We start from the raw sequence: 24,986 nt of genomic DNA, 5'->3' as shown, positions 1-24,986 counted from the left end.
CATACACACTGTTTCCTGTTCTTCCAGCATGGATTTTTGCCACACAATAACAAGTGTCTGTTTAGCTGGTATGGGTGGTTACCAGTAATCCTAACACTTGAGGAATGAAGGCAGAAAGATCAGGAGTTCAAGACCAACCTTGGCAACTTAAGAGAGTTCAAGGCCAGGCTACATAGCGCGTTGTTTCAAACTATTTAGCAACATCAACCTCTACCCCGAAGTCTCCCTGTGTGACTGTGAGGGCCACAAGACCAATGTTGTCCACAGCTCTATCCCAAGCTCGCTCCACTCACTGGCACCCTGGATCTGAGCAGAGGAATTTGTAAATGAATGAATGAGAGTTACATCCTGCATTTTACTAGACACCTTCCAGTCTCTGTGCTGCCACCACTTTCTAGCTGCTGAAAACAACAGTAGAAATCTATAGTTTTGCTTGTGCTTAAGGGGACAAAGTCAGAAAATGTCACCTTCTGAAATTGGAACTAATAGAATCAGGATTGAAAAAAATGAGATCAGCCATCTGCAAAATAATCCACTTTAAGGGTTGTTTGTATATATGATCCCACCGAGACAAGGGTGCTTTTTATGTCTCTGTGGTGGTCAACATGTTGCTGCAGGCTGGGAAGCTGCCAGAAGAAAGAAAGTGATAATGCCAATCAATTGTAACTGGATTGAAGTGATATTGCTGTACAAACAGGACAGCCTGTGTCTGTGTGGGGGCTTAAAGAGGACTGAGCCAAAGCACACATTTTCTGTTCGATTATCAGTAAGTATTGCATGCAGCCCTTTGCAGCTTACAAAGCACCAGTGTGTTTTACCTCAGAATCTCCAGGAAGACCCCACCAGAAATGCATTTTACACATACAGAATGTCCGTTCCTTCACTAAGACTGAGAAGGTTATAAAGTGAAGGACAGCAATACCTCTGGGGTAGGGGTTGGGGATGTGTCTCATAAACCTGGGTATGGTGCTGTACATATGTATGTAATCTTAGCACTTGGCAGAGGTAGGAGGATCAACCTTCAGCTTCATTCTCAGCTACATAAAAAGTTGGAGGCCAGCTTTGGCTACTTGCAATCCTGTCTCTTACACACAAAATTATATATAATATCTGGACAGATACAGGAAGTTCTCAGAGTGACCAGGTAGACAACATCCACCTTTGTTCAATCTCAATTTGTCTTACTTTTGGCTTCAAAGAAGCCTGCCTTGGGCCCTAGGACACATAGAAGGGAGGTGGACTGAGGGAGAACACTGCTTACTACCAGGTAGACCTCTTGTTCATTCAGCAAACACTTAAGGGACTATGGGCCCAGCAGAGTGTTCAGAGCTTGAATAAGGTGACAATGCATAGGGTTCTGAGCTGGTGTTGTGGCACACATCTGTAGTCCCAACTACTCTGAAGGTTGAGGCAGGAGGACTCCTTGGACCTACAAGTTTGAGATTAATCTAGTTAACACAGCCAAGTTCCTATCTAAAGAAACCAAAGCAAGATATCCAACTCCTTCTCAAATCGATGACCATAATTCCAAGGTACAAACGAGAAAATAATTAGAGTATGGTGTGGGAGGCACTCTATGAAGAAGAGCTTATGCATGGGACCCATGGACTGGACATCTTCACTAATCTGGGGTAGGGTCTTAGCAAGACAAAAAGGAGCTGGAGAACTCAGCGGATGGTACAAGGAAGGTGTTCCAGGGAGAGAGCAGAAAATGAGACATGTAAATGAAGGGGAAGCAAGGGAGAAGTGAGGCTAGGGAGAGAATAGCAGGATCCAAAATACTCTCATAATGACTTTATAGTAACAGGTTATAAGACAAGAGACCAAGAGTTATCACATTGTTAATTATAACCATGAATCATTACCAGTCAATTAAATCAATACTGGTTTGACTTACTAGTCCTGATAATTTTATTTACACAACTATTCTTTCTCCTCTCTTCTTATTTAGTTTTATTTTTTGCTTTTGAGACAAGGTCTAGATATGTAGCCTTGGCTGGCCTGGGATTCACTATGTAAACCCTCCTCTCTCTGCCTCCATAGTGTAGTGCTGGGATCAAAGGCATGTGCCATCATATCTGGCCCCTGATAACTTTAAAATGAGAGATAATTGGAATCATATTATTAAGGTCCATAATTGCCAAAGCTGCCATGTGTTGTGTGTTCCTGTGGCTCAAGTCACCTCTTTGGCTATGGTAGAGAAGGGTTCATGAGCTGGATACTGTCTCCAAATGAAAAAAAAAGATGTTTCCTGGGGTGTAGATCAATGATAGAGTGAATATATGCCTAGCATTTTCTAGGCCTGGGGTTCAATCTCCAGCCCTGAAAAATCATAAAATAAAAAATAAACACTACTTGTATTTGCTAGTTTTGTGTGTCAACTTGACACAAACTAGAGTCATCAGAGAGAAAGGAGCCTCCCATTGTGGATGATGCCATCCCTGGGCCAGTGTTTCTGGGTTCTATAAAAAAAAAAGAAAGAAAGCAGGCTGAGCAAGCCAGGGGAAGCAAGCCAGTAAGTAACATCTCTCCATGGCCTCTGCATCAGCTCCTGCCTACAAGTTTCTGCCCTGTTTCAGTTCCTGTCCTGACTTACTTTGGTAATGAACAGAAGTGTGGAAGTGTAAGCTGAATAAACCCTTTCCTCTCCATCTTCCTTTTGGTCATGATGTTTCATCATAGCAATAGAAACCGTAAGATACTACCAAAAGTCACCCTGCTATGAAGTGGCTGACTTGACATCTGAATCAAGTTTTTCATTGACTCCAGAACCCATACTGTAAGTCTGTCTCATGGTACAGCATCCTATCACACAAGTGCAGGAATCTGGATTTAAATAAAGTCATCAAAGGATTTTGAGCCAAAGATTCAACATCCAAATTTTGTTCTCCGGTTGCTGAATAGAGGAAGAGACTAGGACATCAGAGACATAGACACAACAGAGGGCTTTCTCTTGGACAGGGTATCCTTGGACTAGAAAAGCACATTCTGAAAGTGAAGAGAAGGAGCGACACAACAGGACTTGGTACCTGACAGGATGTGGGGAATGAGGACAAGGAAACAGAAGGACTATTCCTAGCATTCTGGCTTCAAGAAATAGCCAAGTGGAGAGGCTAGAGCAACGCGCTTGGAGGGAGGCAGGAGTGATCTGTGAGTGAAACCTCCACCATGAGTCTCCTCAATAAACCCAAGAGTGAGATGGCCCTAGAGGTGCTGCAGAAGCAGGAGGAGGAGGAATTCAACACAGGTCCCCTCTCAGTGGTCACGCAGTTGGTCAAAAACAGCACACAAGTGCTCATTTACTGTCGCATCAAGAAGGAACTCCTGGGCCAGGTGAAAGCCTTTGACAGGCACTGCAACGTGGTGCTAGAAAAAGTGAAGGAGATGTAGACTGAGGTCCCCAAGAGCATCGAGGGCAAGAAGAAGTCCAAGCCTGTCAACAAGGACCACTACATCTCCAAGATGTTCCTGTGTGGAGACTCAGTCATTGTGGTGCTGAGGAACCCATTTGTCACCCAAGAGAAAAGTGGAGGAGGGGTTGGGGATTTAGCTCAGTGGTAGAGCGCTTGTCTAGCAAGCGCAAGGCCCTGGGTTCGGTCCCCAGCTCCAAAAAAAAAAAAAAAAAGAAAAAAAAAAGAAAAAAAAAAAGAAAAGTGGAGACCTCAGCCCTCTGAGAGCCTGCTCCCTGCCCTGCTGGGTCCTGGCAGAACCCTGCCCAATGGGCTAGAAATAAAACCCTGTGCTTTGTGTGTGTGTGTGTGTGTGTGTGTGTGTGTGTGTGTGTGTGTGTGTGTTTAAGAAAGAAATAGACAAGGGTTGGGGATTTAGCTCAGTGGAAGAGCGCTTGCCTAGCAAGCGCAAAGCCCTGGGTTCGGTCCCCAGCTCCAAAAAAAAGAAAGAAAAAAAGAAAAAAAGAAGAAAGAAAGAAAGAAAGAAAGAAAGAAAGAAAGAAAGAAAGAAAGAAAGAAAGAAAGAAAGAAAGAAAGAAACAAGTGATCCCTGGGTGTATGGGGCACTCTTACAATCCCAGTACTCAGGAATGTGAGGCCAGAAGATGAGGAGTTGGAAGCCAGCCTGTGCTATGCAGTAAGACTTTGCCTCAAAACTAAATAGATAAGTGGCTGTGTGCAGGTTAGTTTTAGGTCAACTTGATGCAAGTCATCTAAGAGGAGGGAACCTCAATTAAGAAAATGCCTCCATAAGATCAGGCTGTAAGTAGATAAGCATGATTGATGGGGAAGGTTCAGGCCATGGTGGGTGGTGTCATCCCTGGACTGGTGGTCCTGGGTTCTATAAGAAAGCAGATGGAGGGCTGGAGAGATGGCTCAGTGGTTAAGAGCACTGTCTGCTCTTCCAGAGGTCCTGAGTTCAATTCCCAGCAACCACATGGTGGCTCACAACCATTTATAATCAGATCTGGTGCCCTCTTCTGGCCTACAGGCATACATGCAGGCAGAAAGCTGTATGATGTATACATAATAAATAAATGGTTGTTTTTTTTTTTTAAAAAAGCAGATGGAGCAAGCCATGAGAGGCAAGCCAGTAAGCAGCAGCACCTCTCCATGGCCTCTGCATCAGCTCCTGCCTCCAGGTTCCTGCTTTGAGCCAGATGTGGTGGTACATGCCATTAATCCCAGCACTCTGGAGGCAAAGACAGGAGAATCTCTGTGAGTTTGATGCCAGTCTGGTCTACACAAAGAAAGACCCTGTCTCAAAAAAAGCAAAAACTTCAAAATAGAAACACACAAACAGATAAAGTGAGGCATAGTGGTGCATGCCTTTAATCTTACCACTCAGGAGCCAGAAGCAGGAGGATCGCTCGTGATTTGAGGCCAACCTGATCGACATAGTCCCAGGACATCCAGGGCTACATAGTAAATCTCTGTGTAAAACAAAACAAAACAAGAAAAATTTAAACAAATAAATGAGAAATTTAGCCCAGGAGTGAAGGGAGGAGGTGTTCCAGGTAGAATGGTGGGAGAGCCACGTCTGGAGATCTCTTGAGGGAAGGCATCGTGAAAAGGAACTGCCAAGAGAGACAAGCTGCCAGGCTTCAGACATGCAGCTCAGTGATACAGCACTTGCCTAGCATGTATATGGCACTGAGTTGCATCCCAGCATCAACAAACAGTTAAAAGGACCTTTGGAAGTCGATTCAAACTTCTCACTAAAGACACCACCCCAGAGAATGGCATTGGCCATGAGGATGTGGTCAATTGAGTATACATATATCTTATAGTAAGGCTTAGGGCTAGGTCCCAACACCAATGCCAGCGCGCGCGCGCGCGCGCGCGCGCGTGTGTGTGTGTGTGTGTGTGTGTGTGTGTGTGTGTGTGTAGGGGTGTAGGACTATGAGAGTGAGGGGGCAGCAAGGAAAGAATGAGTGTGTGTGTGTAAGTGTGTAAGTGTGTAAAACTTGCCCTTATATGAGTCTGAGGAGCAGTATCACCTGGTGTTATGTAATAAACTTCCTGAGGAGACGAAACAAAATATATAAAATGCGAGCACACACAAACACACACACACACACACACACACACACACACACACACACACACATACTTTTTTTTTTTAGAGACAGAGCCTCATTATACAACCCTGGCTGGCCTGGGCTACTCACCATATAGACCAAGCTTGCCTTGAATTCAGATATCCACCTGCTTCTGCTGGGATTAAAGGTGTCTACCACCACATCTGACCAACCTCAGTATTTCTCCTAGATTCCTTAGAATATAGGTTGTCACATATATGACCGATTTGGTCCAACTATTCAAAGGTACAATACAGCTGGCCCTTCACAGCCACAAGTTCTACAAATTCTGTAGTTTCTGATGTGGAACTGAACTGGAAAAAATCTGTGAAAACTCTATCTCTACTAAGCATATACACACGTTAAAAAAAAACCCTTTATTCCCCAAGAAACATATGACAACTATTTATATCACATTTACATTATGTTAGGCTTAAGCAATCTGGAGGTGGTGGGATGAGCTGATTTACTCAGTGTTCCAGCTAGTGTCTGTTGGTGGAGGCTTTGAACACAGGCAGTCTTCTTGTGGAGGCCATATGCTTGACGCCTTTGGTATACAGTTGTTCCTAATTATCCATGGAGGGACCGCTTCCAGAACCCCTGGTATACCTAAGTTGGAGGGTTCTCAAGAACCTTACAGAAAACTGAATAGGTAAAAGTAGTCCAGGGACAGTGCTGTGTCCAAGGGCTCACACGTGCTCCTTGGGCTAGCTCAACCTATACCTCTAGCCCCTAGAGATGACTCACGGTACAGGCAAGGGTGTGAGGGGTTATGGAGAGCTACTCTCACATTGTTGATTCCTTTCACTCCCATTGCAGACACCTCATACTGGGACTTAAACCCAGGACCCAGTGCATGCTAAGCACACAGTCTGTCACCGAGCATCCATCAACTTTGAACCAAAATCCCCATGGACAACGAGGGATGAGCATAAAGCACAGCAGCCAAGCTTACAGCCTCTACAACAAGGATGCCTGTGTTCAAAGCCTCCATCAACGTTCACTAGCTGAAATACTGAGTAAGTCCATTCGTCTGCTGATTTTGGCTTTCCCACCTGCAAAAAGAGTTGAGAGTTGCACTAACTGCATAGGGTTTGCTCTGAAGATAAAGCCAAGGAGACTACTCTCCTAGCAGGCAGCACACTATATTGAGTGTTAACTGATCCTGTCCAAACAGAATGTGTTTGGCCAGTTATGGCTTCTAAATCCATTCTGCAATCTGATTGTTCAGTAAAAGCACTCAGGATATTAGGAAAGCTAAGAAAATAACTTGAATGCTTTGGAGCACAATATGATCACTGCTATTTTTAAAGATTTCATCCAAGTAGATACTCATCAGAAGAAAACTTTGAACCTGGTTAAACCTCCTCTTTCTTCAGTTTGCTCAGTTTTTACATTGAGTCACATCTGATAGTTGTGTACTAACGGTGGAGAGGGAGTAGAAGGACAAGGTAAAAAGCACATTTTGTTGTTGTTGTTGTTTTTGTTGTTGTTGTTGTTTAGTTGGTTGTTAGAAATATTTGCAGCCTGGAAGCAGTGGTACACACCTTTAGTCCCAGCAATCAAGAGGCTGAGGCAAGAGGATGTCTGTGAGTTTGAGACTAGTCTGGTTTACAGAGTGAGTTCCAGGACAGCAAAGGCTACACAGAGAAACCCTGTCTGTCTCAACAAACAAAAATGATTTGTTATTATTTTGTGTGCATGCATATGTGTGCATGTTGGAGCACATGCCATGACACATGTGGGGTCAGTTCTCCCCTTCCCTTTTATGTGAGTTCTGGGGTTCAAACTCAGGCCACCAATCTTGCTTGATTGATTGTCTATCTGTGACACTTTCTTGTCCTGGTTTGGTTACTGAGATGCTCTTACTATCCAGACCAGAATGGCCTCAAACTTGCAGTGATTTTCCTGCCTCTGCCTCCTAGGTGCTGAGATTGCAAGTGTGCACACCACACCCAGCAAAGTCCCTAAGCCCTAGTGTCGGATACCATTGCAGCTTGGCACGGGGCTTGTGAGGGAGGAGTCATTTACATTCTTCTTTGCAGAGGTAGGAAATAGGGCCTAGAGAGGTTAAGAGACAAGTCTGAGCTTATCTAACAAACAGGGATGAGGCAGGATAAAAAATCCAGGCAGTCTGATGTCAAACATCCCTGAGGTTAGGGGTTGGTGTTTGTAGTTCTAGGGGAAAGTCATGTATACTCTGGGGCGGGGCAATGGTACTAAATAAGGGGGACTCTGGCTTTTGGGCAATGAATAGGGGTTGCTGGTGTGAAGCTTACCTCAAAGATGTTCTCAGAGTCTCTGCCTTGGGGGCTGTATGTCTGCAATCAGCATGTGTATGGTTGATGGAGGGAGGTCCCCCAGTCTGGAGCCAAGCCAGATGTTTGTAGTGATTCTATGTAGTGAAAAGGCTGCAGCTTCTCAGCATGAGCATCTTGCATGCATACTTACAACTAGCTTCATCCTGTAACTCAGAAGACTTCAAAGGTCTTCCTGGCCAGGCCCAGTCCAAAGCAGAGCTGGGGAGGCGGCAGGAGTTCAAGCCTCAAGCATCCCAGTGGGACCCCTTTGCTTGTGCATCACTTTGGGTGTGTCAAGCTCTCTTTACACCCAGGAACTCTATGTCCTCACACAGCCCCCTCCAGAGAAAGGTCTTCCTCAAGGCTTCTCTGCCTGCCTGCCACCCGAGAGAAAGATAGTCCCCTTTACACGTCTTCTCTGTCTAACGAAGCCTCAGGTGTCCACCATAGTCCCTCAAGATGAAGCTCCACCGTGACGCTTCTCTCAATTCCTCAAAAAGGGAAGGTCAACAAAGCAGCTAGTGCTTCGGAAACACCTAGTTTGTGTCAGCTGTGGAATTGGCCTTTTCCATAATCACCTTATCATTTCTTCATAAACTAGCACATTAGTCCACACCTGAGTTTCAGTATTCAGAGGCTGAGGTGGGAGGATCCTTTTGAGGCCAACCTTTCGGCAACACAAATCACATCTCAAAACAAAACAAAACAAAACAAAACAAAACAAAAAAACCCAAAAAACTTACAACTATCAATGCAAAAAAATAAATAAATAAATAAAACCCAAAACCAAACCAAACCAAACCAAACCAAAAAACCCCACAGCTCTCATTCTAAGGGAATAAGAGGTAGTGACCAGGGAGATAGAACAGACTTAGGGTGCCCCAAATTCCATGTTCCAATATGGAGCAGCAGAGATCTTATAGTTTTGGAGAACAGAGAAAGTCATAAATCAAGGCAAGTTTAAAATACATTGGTGGGCAAGGTGAGAACACACTCAGGAGAGAGAAGCAAGGGGATCTCTGAGTTGAGGCCAGTCTGGTCTACAAAACGAGTTCCAGGATAGTCAGGGCTACACAGAGAAATGGTCTTGGGGGAAAAATAAATAAAAATAAAAATAAAATACATTGGTGGGTACATCAGAGAGGCAGAGACAGGGAGATGGGGAAAGCCTTTCTACAGGCTCAAAATATTATCTGATGGCATTCTTAGCTTTTAGATTGGTAGAAGCTAGTCCCTGCTAGGTCAGTAGATTCTGAGGTTTTTATCTATCGTCACAAGTTAGTTCTAGTAAAGTGGGGATGGGTAGGCAAGGAATGGCTGTCGCAGAAGGCCCAGAACTTAGCCCAAGATAATGTATTAGCCTCTGGCCCTGCAACATTCCAATCTTTCCACAGTACTAAAGTCCTTATCAGCCAATTGGTTTGGACAGACACAGCTTCTTTTCAGGAGTTTTTGTTCACAGCCAGATGCAGATTCTTTTCAGAAGTTTTCATTCACACACTATACCCAAGTTTTTACAGATGAAGAGGTTCAGAGCAACTTGGCTAAGGGCTCACAGCTAAGGACATGGATTGAGTCCACTGTGTCCCTTTGAATTTGAATTGTCCATTTCACAGCACACTATCTCAGCCAAGATACCTGCTTTTATATTTTTTGGCTCCTCCAGCAATCCATCAGCAAATACTGTTGGCTCTTCCTTCAAAACATATCTCAATCCACTGCTGTCATCAACCCCATGGTGACCTTTTTGCTGGGATTAGTGCAATAGTGCTCTATCTGCTCCTCTGTCCCTGGGACAGAGCTGGTTTGGAGCTGGGGTTTCATAAGTCCTGACTGGATTCAAAGACATGCTTACCTACTTAGCAGAGGATTACTTTAAACTCCCGCTTCCTTCCTCCACTTTTCAAGTGCTAGGATTTCATGCATGTACCACCTTGCCCAGTTTATGTGGTGCGAGGGATTGAACCCAGAGCCATATGTTTGATAGATAGGCATTCTGCCAACTGAGATCCGTCACCAGACTCTGCCTCTAGTTCCCTCTATAGTCTATTCATCACACAGAAGCCAAAGGCATCCTATTAAAACACAAAGCAGGGCTGGAGAGATGGCTCAGCAGTTAAGAACACTGACTGCCCTTAGCCCAAGATAAGAACCAAGAGGTCCTGAGTTCAAATCCCAGCAACCACATGGTGGCTCACAACCATATGTAATTGGATCTGACGCCCTCTTCTGGTGTGTCTGAAGATAGCAACACATATAACTAAAATAAACAAATCTTAAAAAAATAAAAGCCAGCCATGATGGCTTGGCCTTTAATCCCAGTACTCAGGAGGCAGAGGTAAGTGATCTCTGTGAGTTCCAGGTCAGTCAGGGCTATAGAATACATCTCTGTCTCAATAAAAACAAACAAAATAACAAAACAAAGTAAAACAAAACAAGCCACAAGCCAAACTGCACTGCCCCACTCTCAAATCTGTAAGGGCTTTCATTTCATATGTAGTATAAATTCCTCTGTTACTCTGTTACTGTTAGCTTTGGTGGGCCATCTAACCACCTTTCTGCCTCTTTTCCACCGTTCCTTCTGCTCCAGCTGGGCTGGGTTCTGAGCATGTCCAACACAACATAGACGCTTGCCTCAAGGCCTTTGTACCTATTACTGCTGCCTGGAGCACTGTTACAAATCTCCATGCTCCCTCGTTCACTCACTGCTTGCTTGCTTTCTTTCTTGTTTCTGTTTTGGTTTGGTTTGGTTTTTATGTTTTTTTTTCCCCCAAGACAGGCTTTCTCTGTATAGCCCTGGTTGTTCCCGAACTGGCTTTGTAGAACAGGCTGTCATACCTAGGTTCAGTCCTGCCTTTCAAATCTTCATTTGAATGAAGTCAAACCTCCCCCATTATCCAGTATAAGCACACAGCCAACAGCCCACCAGCACCGTCTATTTTCTTGCCCTTATCACCAACTGTGATGGCTTATTTTATCTGTCAACTTGACAACACCACAGGGAGCACAGCAAAAGGAATTTGGGACTAGGTCTCCTGTTGTCCAACTTGGCCACAGACTAACTTTTAGCTGACCTTAAACTCCTTAGTCCCCTGTTACCACCTGCAAGAATTGACATTACAGGCATTTGCCACCCTACCTGGCTCTAGAAACCTGCTTAGACATTATTCCTGGGTGTCTGTGAAGACACTTGAACTGGGGAGACTGGAGGTATAACTCAGAAGCAGGGTCCTTGTTCTGAGGTCCTGGATTCAGTCCTCAGCATTGCAAAAAAAGAAAGAAAGAAAAGAAAGAAGCCCTACTGGAATCAGCAGAGTAAACAAAGCACATTACTCTCCCAGATATGAGCAGGCCTCCCCCATTCAGTCCTTTGAAGGTTTGAGTACAGTCAAGGCCTGGGTAAGAAAGAATGACTTTTATTTTGTTGAGATGAGGGGTCTGAACTTTCTTCCAATATACTATTTTAGTGTTTATTTGGAAATTTCACATAATGCATCCTGATCACATTCACTTGCCAGCCATCCCAGCCCCTCCCACTTGTGACTCCTCTAAAACAAAAGGAAAAGAAGGAAGAAAAAAACCAAGTCATATTTGTGCTGTCTAAATACTTACTACATCATGGTCAATCTCCCAGTGTCAGGCCCTTAAAGAAGATGGTGTCCTTCCCCACCCCAGCCCCTGCCAGAAGCCATCAACTGTAAAGAGCTACATTTCAGGATGCCTTATCACAAGTTTTAAGAGTTTTCTTCAATGTCTTCTTGTCTAGATTGTTTCTTTTGGGGGAGGTGAGATTGTCACAGAAGCCTTCTATGTCTCTCATTTTCAACTGTGAGTGGTTTTTTTTTGGGGGGGGCAGTGTAAAACAGGGTTTCTCTGTATAGCCCTGGCTGCCCTGGAACTCTGTAGACCAGGATGGCCTTGAACTCAGAGATCTGCCTACCTCTGCCTCCCAAGTGCTGAGATTAAAGGCACATGCCACTACCACCTGACAAACTTACGTGTGTGTGTGTGTGTGTGTGTGTGTGTGTGTGTGTGTGTGTGTGAGAGAGAGAGAGAGAGAGAGAGAGAGAGAGAGAGTGTGTGTGTGTGTGTGTGTGTGTGTGTGTAAAGAGACAGAGGGCAGGATGGAGGGAGAGAGAGAGAGGAAGACAGAAAGGGAGGGAAGGAGAGAGAGAAAGGAAGAGAGGGAGAGAGAGATTGACTCAATATTGTAACCCTGGCTGGCCTAGAACTCATTTTGTACACATGCTGGCCTAGAACTAGATCCACCTACCTCTGTCTCCAGAGGGGTGTGTGTGTGTGTGTGTGTGTGTGTGTGTGTGTGTGTGTGTGTGCATACATACATATATACATACATGCATACATACAGGCAAGGTTGGGCAAAGGACCCAGGTTTGATTTCAAATACCCACATGGCAACTTACAACCACTTGTAATGCCAGTTCTAGGGGACCAGATGCCTTCTAGCTTCTATGGGTACGAGGCACATACATAGCATACAGACAAAACACCCATACACATATAATAGAAATAAATAAATCTTTTTTCATTTATTTATTTATTATGTATACAATATACAGCTTTCTGCCTGCATGTATGCCTGTAGGCCAGAAGAGGGCACCAGACCTGATTATAGATGGTTGTGAGCCACCATGTGGTTGCTGGGAATTGAACTCAGGACCTCTGGAAGAGCAGACAGTGCTCTTAACCTCTGAGCCATCTCTCCAGCCTGATATAAATAAATCTTTAAGATCTGGTGTATCTGAAGGCAGGTAACAGTGTACTTATATATAATAAGTAAATATATCTTTAAAAATGCTTTCTTTTATAAAAATATTTTACTTGGCTGAGTCCTTATAGCAAGAGCGTTTTGTGCATACTTCCACCCTATCGTCTCTGGGTCTCTAGAGAATCTGGATGAATATATCTAACACTGTTTTAGTTGAACAATTTGTTACCCCCTTCACTTAAAGGTAAGCTTCATGCCGGTGGGAATTCTGGTGTGTTTTGTTTATTGCTGTATCTCTAACACTATGTCTCTGACCTATAATAAGTGCTTAATAAATAATGATTGAAGATGGGTGTAGCGGCTTGCCCTTGTATAGTACCAGCACCCAAGACTGAAGCACAGTGACAGCCACAAGTTTGAGGCCATTCTGGGCTATGAGGAGAACTTTGTTTTGTTTTGTTGTTGGGAAAGGGTTTCTCTGTGTAGCTCTGGCTATCCTGGAATTCACTTAGTAGACCAGGCTGTCCTTAAATTCAGAGATACTACTGCTCACCCCACCCCAACCCCACACCCGAAGTGTGGGATCAAAGGCCTGCAGCATTACTACCTGGCTGGGGAGAACCTTCTTAAAAGACAAAATTCCACACCGAAACAAACTAAGTAAGTACATACGGAATAAATGGATGGTAGCCATTATGACTGGATCTTTCTCCAGACTCACTCTCCTGGACAGAGGTTATGGATCATTCAGTGGACAGAAAATGACATCCCCTGGCTTTGCATTTCTAGGACCAAGCAAATTACCCACTATCAAAGGGGCCCAAGTATGTAATGACTGAAATGCTTTGCTATACGTGTACAGAAGAACATTCCAGTTTCCAGGCAAACAGGACAGAGCCCTCTTCGGTGTCTGATTCACTCTCCTGTCATCCCTCCTTGAAGCCCCAACCCTGGCATGGCCACTTGCCTAGTATGCCTGCTCCCTTCTCTTTTCCATCCTCTTTCTTCCCCCATCTTCACTTTCCCACACGTCTGGGTACAGGCTATCATCTGGGGGTAGCAATTACTGATGGTAAGCTGGAAGTTGTTTTGCTCAGGGCTATGTCTCACAGGGATTCATTTGCATGCTTCCTGGCATTTCCGATGTTCCAGAGAAATGACATAGCAGCTGCCTGGGCTCAGTGAGTGGAGGAGAGATCAGGCCAGGAGCTGGGGTACTACTGGATTAATTCACCAGCAGGACCAAGGGCACCGGAAGCAGGAAGGCCATTGCCCCCTGTTGCCACCTCACTGGCCCCAGTTTCTCTATTGGTATCAGTTTGGGGTACAAATGAGGCGTTGTCTAGAATAGTTTATAAACTGCAAAACAAGGGCCTGCTAGCATTACAATAGATAGATTAACTCCACTATCATTTCCCTGGAGCTGCCTTCTCTGCTCCCCTCAGCTTTCTGCCTCACATAGCCTGCCATTTTAGCACAGCAGGAGCAAGGCCCCTGCTAGCTTTCTTCTATTCTGTACAAAAATCACCCCTACAGGAAAACCTTTTAAGGACAGGGCCCACAGAGACAACCTCAAGCTCATCCTGCAGGGGCGAAGCATTGATCAAATTCTATTCACTCTGCCTTCCGGTTGTTCAGATCTGCTGGGGATGAGGCCAGCTCGAATTAGTGACAAATTTGAAGCAGAGAATATTGACAAAGAGGTGCTGTTTTATTGCCTGCGATGACTCACTATAATTCAAAGGCGATAATTCAAAAGCAGCTCTCCTAGTCAAGGAGAATCACAGCTAGTGAATAGGTAAGACTGTGTTAATCACTTAGCCAGATCCAGACTTTAAGATTAAATTCGGTTCTGTTCCCTTCAAGAAGCTGAAAAATAACCCTTTCATCTCCAACCCCTTCTTCCCCTCCAAATCTGAAAGCCTTGCCAGAAGGCTTTGAAAATAAGAGCACGATCCAAATAGTTCTTCCTCCAACAAGTCTGTGCCTGAACTCTAAGTAGGCTATGTAGCCCAGGATGACTTTGCACTCACAATTTTCTTGCTGCAGCCTCCTGTGTGTTGGAATAAAGGGTACGTGCCATCACACCAGTCTAAGACACACATATATTTTCCAGTGGTAGGAATTGGACCCACTATCTTACAGGTACTAAATGAGTGCTCTACCTCTCTAACTAGAATCCTAGCCCTAGGAAAAAGTCTAAAGTATCTTTCCTCAGGCCCTACCTCTAGAGACTTTGATTTAGTTAGGGATGGATTGTGGCATTTTTTTTAAAATGAGGCATAATTTAGATACAATATAAATATACAGGTCTTAAGTGCCTGTCATGCCTCGTTTTATGTGAACTTGACACAAGTTAGAGTCCTCTGTGAGGAGGGAAATTCAGTTGAGAAAATGCCTCCATAATATCTGTGTGCACGGGCTGAAGAGATGGCTCGGTGGTTAAGAACACTAACTGTCTGCTCTTCCAGAGGTCCTGAGTTCAATTCCCAGCAACCACATGGTGGCTCACAACCATCTGCAATAGGGTCCGATGCCCTCTTCTGGTGTGTCTGAAGACAATGACAGTGTACTCAAATAAATAAATAAATAAATCTTTTTTAAAATCTGTTAGCAAGTTGGTGGGGCATTTTCTAATTGGTAATTGATGTGGAAGGGCCAAGTCCATTGTGAGGTCACCCAGGGGCCTGAGGTCCTAGGTTCTATAAGAAAACAAGCTGAGGGAGTGACGAGGAGTAAGCCAGTAAGCAGCACTCCTTTGTCAGCTCTGGGCAGGTGCCCACATGGTTTGAGTTCCTGCCTTGGCTTCCCTTAATGGACTGTGACTCAGGATATGTAAGCCAAATCAACCCTTTCTTACCAATGCCATGGGGTTTCATCACAGCAATAGTAAACCCAATTTAACACAGTATCCTGATAAAAAACATTTCCATTGCTCTAGTGTCCCTGAATATGTGGACCCCTGCCAGAGGTAACCTCCATCCTGCTTTCCACTAGGGATTCATATTGATTGTTGTTGAGCTTCGCAGAAACCAGATCAAGCAGGAGTAACATTTAGAGACTGGCCTATCTCACTTAGTGTAGGACCACTGATAGTCACCCGAACCGGTGCATCGATCAAGCAGTTTATTCTTTTATGTACGGTATTCCCTTGTATGGTATCGTTGTTTGGGAGGTTGTTTGTTTCTGCTATTGCTATAATGGAAAAACCTATCTATATCATTTGTTTGTTTGTTTGTTTTTATTGAGAGAGGGTCTTATTATGTAGGCTTGTCTGACCTGGAACTTGCTATGTAGACCAGGCTGGCCTTAAACTCATAGAGTTCTAACTCCCTAGTGCTGTGATTAAAGGCATGTACCACCAGACTCAGCATAAATGTGGTTAAGAGCACTGACTGCTCTTCCAGAGGTCCTAAGATCAATTCCTAGCAACCACATGGTGGCTCACAACCATCTAGAATGAGATCTGGTGCCCTCTTTTGGTGTGTAGGCCTACATGTAGGCAGAATACTATTTACATAGTAAATTAATAAGCTTTTTTTTAAAAAAAGATCTCAAAAATATCTCTAGTGGGGCTGGGGATATAGCTCAGTGATTAGGAATGTGTTCTTGCAGAGGACCAGAAAATGCTCAACATCCATGATGGGCAGCGCACAACTGCCAGCTCCAAGGAATCCAACACCTCTGGTCCCCAAGAACACTGGCAAACACACACGTTCATTAAATATAATCAAAATAAATCCTTAAAAATGATCTCTAGTAAAAACTGGCCAATCTCTGACTTCAGGCCATCCTGGTCTACATATCAAATTTTAAAACAGCCACGGCTACACACTGAGTTCCTGTCTGAAAAGAGAAAAGATCTCTAGTAAATCTACTGCAAATCCAGAGTTGAGAATTCCTGGCAAAGTAAAGATCAGCCCCAGAAGCTCCTTACTGTTATAGGTCCCAAATCTATCTCCTCGAGCTGTTTGCTCACTGAAAGGTATTATCTTCATTTTCTTGCCACCTGGGTATCCCGTCTCACTGAATACACAAGGCACTGCTGTATGACCCTCTGGACCCTGATTCCTTCACCTGGTAAAGAACACACTGTTGATTACTGGGAAAGGAAGGGCCTGGCATCAAACAGCTGTTCATAACACACCGGTTCGTGGAAGGAATGCTGAGAGGTACGGCTCTGGGGGCTGTCCATTCCACTCTGGGACCTGCCATGCTATAAACACACCCTGGTATTAGTTCTGTGCCTTTTCTCCATACCTTCAAAGGCCGAGACTGGCCAAGCTCCTGGCTGTTTTCTCACTCTGCCTTGATGAATTTGAACAAAACATCCCAAGGGTCCCTAGGCTCTTTAAGCTCAGAGCAGATGGCTAGCAAGCTAGTTCTCTAGGACATACAGTCCCTGACTCAGATCTAGGCAGGGGGCCAAGGCCTTCAAAGGCTCTAGAAAAGCTTAGCTCTCATCCCAGCTCCCCCCAGTTGTCCCTGAGAGCTTATATGTTTTACTGCTGGGCTCTGTTCAGTGCCAGTGAAGGAAGGGAAAGAAGAATAAACATCAAATTAGGTGTCTATGTGGAGGATCCGGACTCTGACGCAGAGGACGGGTTATTCTTCATTGGAGATAGAAGCCAAGAGAAAGTTTGTGGAATTCCCAGGAGTGTCTATGGGCTAAGAAGAGGGGATTCTGGGAACCTAGGGTCCACCAACACTTGACAATGGCTGGAGCCACCCATCTTGCAGCCAAGTATGAGCGGTTCTGTCTCAGTATAAATTCTAGGAGGGGAATAGAATGTCCAGATCCTGAGTGGAACTTATTCTTCTGTGCTACCCTGAGCTGGGTATAAGAGGGAGACAGGGGTAGTACTGTCAAGAAGAATGACTAGAATGGGCATGTGCTTCCCTTTCCGCTTCCTTGGTGTCTGGTCCCAATTATGGCTTTGAATGTATCAATCCCCCCCCTCCAAGGTTTTATTTTGACCCTAACATGGTGCCCACTGCTTCCTTTCTGGAGTAAGATATTTAAAAAAATCATCCATCTGTTCATTCATCTAACACGCTCACTGATATGCTATTATGCACAAAGTTCTGTCCTTGGCCAACTCTTTCAAAAGAACAGCTAGGGCTGAAGAGATGGCTTAGTGGTTAAGTGCACTGACTGCTCTTCCAGATATATATTAAATCTTTAAAAAAAAAAAACAGCTAAGTCTTCAAGTCTTCATGGGCGGTGGGTGTGGGGATATAAGTTACTAAGCTGCTATGTTCCATGGAATCAATCCATGGAATAAAATAAAAACAGGATGTGGTGGTCACAGGGGATGATTCTTGGGAAGGATGAGGGGCAGTTCTTGGAAAGGAGACCCGAGGAAACAAGGAAGAGTCCAGGAAGAGGAAACAGTATAAGGAGGCCCAGAGGAAAGCCAAGTAGCTACAGATGCTCACCTTGAACAGAGCGTGGGTGGGAAGGGGTAAGACATGAGGTAGGAGAGGTTGTTGGAAGCTTTTAAGTCATGATGAGAAGGTAGGACCTGATCTTGAAGGCTTGGAAGCTGAAATAAGGGCATGATTCGATCCCTGTAAGTTTCTGGCCATCAGACAGTAGGGGAAAAGTACAAATAGAAACTGTAACACAAATCAGTGTGCAGCTGCAGTGAAAGCTTGGGGTGCAGCTCACTGGTAGAGGGCTTGCCTAGCATGTGTAATATCCTGGGCTCCCTTTCCAGTAACAAACACACCCACACACATATGTGAACTACATAGTGAGATCCTGTCTCACAAACTTATCTTAGTAGTTGAGTACTTGCTTAGCAGGCAGAAGACCTGTGCTTTGATTCCCCAGTACTGAAAAATAAACCCTGAAACCACTTTAACTGGACACCTTGTAGCACGCCCTGTAATCCCAGCCCTTGGGAGGTAGAGCCAGGGTGACTGTGGGCTTCAGGGTGGCCAAGATGACTTCGGATACCTCTCCAACCTCTTTTACCCCCTCTTCTTTCCTTCCCTGTGCTGGGAATTGAACCCAGAACCTCTTGTTAGGTAAATCCCTAGCAAACACTGAGGCACTCTTGCAGCCCTTGGACAACTGAGGTGCTGGTAGTGCTATTCATAGAGACGAGGACTAATGAGGGAGATTATCAAGGGGAAGGTGTGAGATGAATTTAGTGTCATGCTGACTTTGAGCTTCTGGGGTGACAAATCCTATAGCCAATTTGCCATCATGGTATGAAAGTCAGAAAAAGATGAGCCTATAGGTGAGAGTTGTGAGGTCTTGAGAGTGGGTGAGGAGCCCAGAGTGGAGGAGGCCATGCTTCAGGTACGGAAACTATTCTAAGGAGTCCTTACCCTTTGGCACTTGTATTAGCCAGGGTTCTCTGAAGGAACAAAACTGATAGAGTGTACACACACACACACACACACACACACACACACACACACACACACTTCATTACAGTGGATTACAGGTTATGTGGCACTAGTGTCCAACGATCCCTAGCTCCTGACAGAAAAGATTCTGGTAGTTGTTTAGTCCATGAGGCTGAATGTCTCAATAGTCCCCATCTGGTACTGGAGTCCCAGGAAATCCTAAAGAAGTAGATTATAATACCAGCAATGCCTCAGCATCAGGATATAGGAGAGATAAACTTGCCAGTAAGAACGAGTGGAGGACTGGAGAGATGACCCAACAGTTAAGAACACTGAGTGCTCTTCCAGAAGTCCCAAGTTCAATTCTCAGCAATCACATGGTGGCTTACAGCCATCTATAATGGGACCCAATGCTGTCTTCTGGCATGCAGGCAAACATACAGACAAAGCACTCATAAGCATAAATAAATAAATCTTTAAAAATGAATTTAAGCAGACAAAAAATAGTAGAAGCTTCCTGCTTTCGTATCCTTTTATGTGGGTTGCCACCAGAAGGTATGACCCAGATTTAGGGTTGGTCCTCCTGCCACTTCAAATTATCCAGTCAAGAAAATCCCTCACCCGCATGCATGCCCAGCTGCTTGGATTTTAGTTGACTTCAGATGTAGTCAGGATGACAACAAAGATTGGGCAGCATAGCAAAGATTTTGCAAAGATCCTGCAGGAAATCCTTACTTTCCTCTTCTATCCTCATTCCTGTTATCTTGGCTGTTTCAGAAGAATTTACCCAGGGGGCCAAGGGGCCAAACTCACTCCCATTCTTCGGAAATTCAGTTTATGGCTCCCCCTGCTGGCAGCGTCAGAACTGACTTCCGGCTGTGGCTCTTCTCATTCCAGCCTTTTCCTCCACCCTCCCGAAGAACCCTCTTGTGGAGCAGACCTTTAATCCCAGAAGAGACAGACAGATCTTTGTGAGTTTGTAGGCCAACTTGGTCTACACAGGGAGTTCCCAGCTGGAGCCGCGGCTGGGAAATCTTGTCTCAAAAAAAAAAAAAAAAAAAAAAAAACAAACTGCAGCAACAAGAAGCGTCCTCCCATCTACTTTACAAGAACAGGCACTGGAAACATGGAAGGCTAAGTGATTATGTGGAAGCAGAGTTTAAATTCCTAAGTTTTAAAATAATCGTTTTTTTTAATTTTAAACGATTTTATTTTGTCAGGGGTAGATATATGCATCTGTATTGGTTAGTGCACATCAGTGCAGGTGCCCATAGAGGCCAGAAGAGGGTGATGGATCGCCTGAAGCTGGAGTTACAGGGAGTTGTGAGCAGCCCAAAGTAGGTGCTGGGAAACTAACTTGGGTCCTAAGAAGAGAAGCAAGGACCTGCAACCTTCTAAGGCATCTTTCTGGTCCCCCATCATTTTCTGTTTTGTTTTCCCAAACTCACTCCCTTCCTTGCTCATGAAGGCTTCATTTGATTCTTATACCTAGCTCTAAAAACTTTTCTCTCGTGCTGCCTTTGATGGTATATGCCTTTAACCGTAAGCACTCCAAAAGCCAGGCAGATTTCTGTGCATTCAAGGCCAGTCTAGTCTAAATAGTGAATTCTAGGCCAGCCAGGACTATACAATGAGACTGTCTCAAAACAAAATAAAAACCTTCTCTTGTTCTTAGTCCTCAAGAGCAGTATTTTGCTAGCACCTACTTTGCCTTTTGCCTTTTCATAAATAGGGAAGCATGGACTATTCTTATTTATTCTTATTATTTTCATAAATAAGCATGGAAAGAGCTTATTTAGACAGGCTAGAAATCCAGGTTGGAGTCACGATTCTGCCACCGACCCAGCATATGATCACTTCCTTCTTTCTACGGAGCCATTCCCTCACCTATACCACCAAATTGGACTCAAAAAGAGCCTTCTGACCATAGCGTTCTGGTCTCTGTTGCAGCTACCTTGGCCTTTTCAGTTTTATGTATATATACCAAGTCCTCGTCCAACCTCAGGGTCTTCCATCACCCTGTTCCCTGAAGGGGCTCTTCCTTCTGTTTCTGTGGCTTCTCTCTGGACCAGGTACTTCCTAACATGCTGTCATAACTACTTCTAGTTCTGCTTCTGAACTTTCATCAAGCCAGTCAGTGCCCACATGTTTGTGTGGCTATCTTTACAAGTCCACCTCCTTCATAAACCCTCTGAAAGCAATGAACTGTCTGGCCTGACACTTTACCCCAGCACTTAGGACCCTGCTTGCCTTCCTGGTAAAGGATCAACACAAAATTGTTGAATAAATGCATTTGTAAAGGGTAAATGAATCCTTTTCTTCACCACCACAACCACCTCTTCCTTTTTCTTCAGGGTAGGATTACTCTTTCTTGCTTATGTCACTGGAGTTTGTCCTCACTTGCTTGGGCAAAACATCATGGAGGTGGCAGTGTGTGGCAGAAGGAGGTCTCATCTTGTATCAGACAGGAAGCAGAGAGAATACTAATTCTTTTTTTTTTTTTTTTGGTTCTTTTTTTTCGGAGCTGGGGACCGAACCCAGGGCCTTGAGCTTCCTAGGTAAGCGCTCTACCACTGAGCTAAATCCCCAGCCCCGAGAATACTAATTCTTTTAAAAATTATTCTTTTGTAGTGCTGGGGATTGAACCTAGGACTTCACATATGCTAGAAAGGAAAGTAGATTGGACCTGGTCTGGGTTCCTCTATGTTGGGCAGAACTAACTGCAGCTTCCAGGCTGTGCTTAGCCGTGACTTAACTCTATTTTAAGAATGAACGCCAATGCAAAATGACTGTATATCTTGTTTCGAGAAATAAACAACCTCTATCTGCTGGCACGGCATGAATACAAACTGATAATGTATTTGTACCAACAAATAATCACATATGCAAATATGTCAAACCCTATAAGAAACACCAGACACAGGAGTTTACCAATCCTGGATATGGGGAGATATAACCCTATTATCTGGGACTATATTTTTTTTAAGAAAAGCACCTTAAGAATAAGATATGGCAGGTTTCTGACCTGTTACTCGGTCAATCAACACAAGCCTCATCCAGGAAAACTGTTACAGTAAAGGACCTTTGCCATTGTTCCCTGGTTTGAGCTCAGTTTCCCTTACCTGTGTCTCACAGCCCACTTTGTTACTCAAAAACCTTCCTGCCATGCCTAGCAGGGTGGCTCAGGCCTATAATCCCAAGTGGAATACTGGACTAACCAGGTGACAAAGTGAGTACCAGGCTAGTCAGAGCCACCCAGCAAGTGAGAGACTGGGATAAATGAACCTGTGATTGCTGACAGTCATGAATAACAAATGAGACTGGGAGGACTTGTTGAATTATAGCCAGTGTGATTCCTATAACTTACTTATTATCATTAAGTAACTCTGACATTGTGTAAACACACAAACATGTGTAGAATTCTGGCACAGCTCACTTAATAAAGTATGCAAGTGCTCACTCACAGCTACAACCCCAGGCTCCCATTTGCAAGACAATTCTCACTAGCTCAGCTTCTGGAACTCTCATTCCTCCTGCCTCACTTTTCTGAGTGCTGTGACTGTAGGTATGTGGTACGGCATACGGCTTCACCTGTGCTCTTATAATTTTGCTTGTGGGCCTAGCCTTTTAATGGCTGAGCCATCTCTCCAGCCCTCAACTGCTTTCTATAGCTAACTTGTGGAATGTTTAAGAGCAGAGAACTCAATGGTACAGCACTTGTCTCACAGATGTGTTTGATTCTCTAGGTTTGATCCTCAGATTAGATCACTGCAAAAAAAAAAAAAAAGAAGAAAAGGGGGGGTAGGAGGGGGAAGAAAAAGAAGAGAAGGAGGAGGAAGAAGCAGTAGGGGCGTTATTCATAGGATACATAAAGACCTGGATTCAGTTCTCCACTCCGTATGTAACTAGGTGTGGCAGTGCAGGCCTGTAACCCCAGCACCTGGAAGTGCAGACATCTATAGTTATCTTCAGCTACATAGTTTTCCTGTCCTAAAAACACCAAAAAAGGCTGGATGAGATGGCTCAGTCAGGAAAGGTGCTTGTCACCAAGTCTGACAGCCTGAGTTCCATCCCTGGAATTCACACGGCAAAGATGAAAACTGATTCCTACAAGCTGTCCTTTGACCAACCTACCTACAGCACCATCCCTAAATAAGTAAATGTATGTTAAAATCATTTTAAAATGCCAAAAGAACAAAAGGCCTGTTATGTTAACAACAACAAAAAAAGTGTTCTTTGGAAGGGAAGTCCCAAGGTCTGTCAAAACGCTTTGGAGTTTTGTTGTTTTGTTTTGGCTTTTGTTTTTGGAACCCCTTAGTAGTTTGTTTTTCTTTTGAGTTAGTCTTATGTAGCAGATCTTGAACTTTGATCTTCTTACCTCCACCTCCCATACTATGCAAGCATTGTCACAACAGAGCCATATTCTCAGCCCATAAACTTGTTTAACTTTTCTGTGCTTCAAATTTCTCATCTGTAAAGGGATGCTGCTGCTGCTGCTGCTGCTGCTGCTGCTGCTGCCGCCCAGAAAGGTCATGTAAGGAGTACAAAGCTTAATATAGGCAGTGTGTAGAACAAGGCCTGGGCAGTGGTACTGGTGCAATTCTGCCTCATCGCTCTCTGTACACCTTCTGAACTCTCCCTCATTATTTTATTTCTATTTTGCCGGCATAGGTGACTCAAGTGTCATTTACAGATTAGATAATTTTTTGTTTGTATTGTTTTGTTTTAAGATGCCTCTGATGCAGACACTTTCAAACACACACAGAGAGAAGTCCAAAGAGGATTATGAAACTCTGTAAGGAGGCTCAGAATTATCAACAAATTTTATTTACCCCTCTCTTTTTAATCCCTACTGGACTCGGTTAGTGTATATTCCAGATGTTCTATCATTTTTTTTCTAAAAAATAGCTAATGTTGGGGTCCAGGAATTGCCTCACATACCACACAAACACTGACCTCAGTCAGGCAGGGATAGTTTATTGAGCTTATTACCCAGGACTTTATCAACCAGGGCCATGGTCCAGATTCAGGAACTGAACCATGACCCTGAGTTAAGATCCCACAGGGTTTGAAAGCCCCAAATCCATAAACATCTGTGCCAAGTTATTCTACCAGTCAGGATTTAGAGACAGGGGGGTTTCCTTGGGAATGTGTCTTTGCTGTACACTTACCTTATTCCTATAGGCTGGGGTATTCAACTGTGTCTTGTTGCCTTGTCTAACATTCATGTCTTAACTTGCCAACCAGGATGTTAGTTCCCAGGGAAGTCTTGGGAACTTGAACTTTACTCCACCACACTCAAAATGGAAGTCTTATTCCAAATAGTTTCTTATATCGGTGCAGGTGTCTCATATGTTGGGGTCCATCCCAGGGGCAGCTTATACCATAAAAACTTATACACAGGTGCAGGAAGTGCTGCTGGGTGGTTATTTCACAAGCTTACTGTGAGTAACTATACAAAACAGTTCTACTGATTTCTGAGGAAATCACAATGTCCATGTCCCCATCAGTGTGTTTTTAGTCCTTCCTGGCCTTGAACTCATCACAATCCTACCTCAGTTTCCAGAGTTTAGGAGTGGCGTTGTTAGCAGTATATAAACCAGAATGATTTTTGTTGGCTCACAACCTCTTTTGTATCCGTCTTTCCTATTTCTCTAAGGCCTGAGCTTTGCCTTTGAAAATGACTGCATCTTAACTAGAACTTCTGAAGGGGTGAGCACATTATAATTGTGTTTATTTGTTTATCCTTACAAAACTAAGAACCCCAGAGACTCACAGAGCTAATACCTCTACTACTGAGGTATATAGCCCCAGCACTCACAGGGTCTCAATAAGATGCTTGGGATGGCTTGAACCACGGATTTTGAATTTGTAATCCTTCTGTTTCCATCTCAAAGGTGCTGGAACCCTAGGCTTTGATAAGGTACCTCCATTGATGAAATGAGCCAATTCAAGTCAAATTAAATTATAAAGGCAGGTGTATTGGGGGCAGCTTTTAGGCAAGTTCACTCACCACACAGAAGGGGGTCAGTAAAGTCACCAAGGAAAGGTAGACAGAGAAGAGAAG

The 24,986-nt window shown here is 44.2% G+C and overlaps 1 long non-coding RNA gene and 1 pseudogene across 1 annotated transcript in view; one reads left to right on the top strand and one right to left on the bottom strand.

Annotated features, from left to right (window-relative positions):
• LOC134484080 (uncharacterized) overlaps window positions 1–24,986 on the bottom strand; it is a 33,416-nt gene that overhangs the window by 7,301 nt on the left and 1,129 nt on the right. The window lies entirely within an intron of this gene.
• On the top strand, window positions 3,169–23,457 carry Snrpd2-ps2 (small nuclear ribonucleoprotein D2 polypeptide, pseudogene 2; annotated as a pseudogene).

This window comes from Rattus norvegicus, chromosome X, assembly GCF_036323735.1.
Source record: "Rattus norvegicus strain BN/NHsdMcwi chromosome X, GRCr8, whole genome shotgun sequence".
In the NCBI taxonomy this organism is placed as follows: domain Eukaryota; kingdom Metazoa; phylum Chordata; class Mammalia; order Rodentia; family Muridae; genus Rattus; species Rattus norvegicus.
This window is presented reverse-complemented; position numbering and strand designations above follow the sequence as displayed.